At 42.7% G+C, this 1,375-nt stretch overlaps 1 protein-coding gene across 1 annotated transcript in view; it reads right to left on the bottom strand.

The window, feature by feature from the left end:
- Window positions 1-1,375, bottom strand: part of Ccdc171 (coiled-coil domain containing 171) — a 533,698-nt gene that overhangs the window by 511,150 nt on the left and 21,173 nt on the right. The gene's annotated exons all lie outside the window — the stretch shown is intronic.

The following is a 1,375-nucleotide window of genomic DNA, read 5'->3' as shown; positions in this document are numbered from 1 at the left end:
ACTTCGTTTTTATACTTTTCTGCTGGATGGTTAAGACCAAGGTAAAGCAGGACCTATGCAACAAGAGTTGTAGCTTTTGGATCTGATAAGGTCAGTCAAGTCCCCTCAGGATTTTTCCTGAGATCCTGTACCTCAGATTGTAGATCTTCTAATACTTTTTTTTAAAAAATAGGAAAAATAATAAGGTGCTTCACATACCTTTACAATCTAGTAAAAGAAACTCAAAATAGTATATCATTAGTAATAAATCACTGTATACTGGGACTCCACCACAGAGATCATGACAGATATTTTTTTGTGGCATGTGTCTAGATGTCCCCCCAAAGTCTCATTCAGTCACAGGTAGGCTTTTTCAGAGATGGCTGGATCTACAGTGTGTGATCCTGGGATTGATTTATGGTGCACTGCTAGGCTTAAGAGCACCAGGATTCAGGGTGTGAGTGTTACCCACCCTAGGTAGCATGGATAGGCTATAAGGGACAGAAATAGCTGTGGCCGTCCTTCGTTTCTTTTGCTACCACCTGCCACACCTTGAGCCCAGGGCTCCAGGAGGCTCCAGCAGGAGACTTACAAGTTTTAACCAAGTCTGAGTAACTTAAAAAATTAAAAATTTTAAATTTAATTTTAAATTTTAAAAAGTAAAAACAGTGGGAGATGTAGCTGTGGGAAGGCTCTGCATTCAATCTCCAGTACTGTAAAACTAAAAACTATTAAAAAAAAAAAAGGCAGTCACTGAATAGGAAAATATTAGCAAGTCATTTATTTGACAAAGGAATGTATCCCAAATATAAAGAAAATTGTTAAACTTCAACAATAAGAAAACTAAACCTAAGAAGGGCGAAAGTTCTGAAAAGACATTTTCATAAAGATACAAGAAGGTCGAAAAGCACATACAGTGGCTGCCTCACCTCACGCAGGACGAAGCAGAGGAGCCTGCCCTGCTGCCCCGTCACTGCACCCTCAACTGCACAGGAAGGAGAGAGGGCCCCACCACCAACTCTCAGCCAGCTTTGCCCCTTGGTTCTCAGCACAGGGTGCTGAACAAACTGAGGCTAAGACCAGCACCTGGGGGAGAGTTTCACTCCTGAACTAAAGAGCCACCCTGCCATGGAAAGCAGGTGCCACACAGTCACAGGGGACAGACTTTCAGAGAGCAAAGGCCAGACGCAGATGCCTAGAAGCTCACGCTCAGGCCTGGGGAGGCCCAGGGCCTGAACTCAGGGATGGGAGGCAAGAAGAGCTGGAAGCGTCTCAAGCCCTAAAAGAAAACAATGTCCAACCTACACTAGTTTGTCATGCAGAATTATCTTTCAAATGTGATGGGAAAATAAAATATTTTCATGAAAAAGAACACCTAAAAAAATTTATGGCTGCC

The sequence above is a fragment of the Octodon degus genome, unplaced genomic scaffold, assembly GCF_000260255.1.
Source record: "Octodon degus isolate 3935 unplaced genomic scaffold, OctDeg1.0 scaffold00044, whole genome shotgun sequence".
Taxonomy (NCBI): domain Eukaryota; kingdom Metazoa; phylum Chordata; class Mammalia; order Rodentia; family Octodontidae; genus Octodon; species Octodon degus.
Note: the sequence above shows the minus strand (reverse complement) of the source record. Positions and strands in the feature narration are given on the sequence as shown.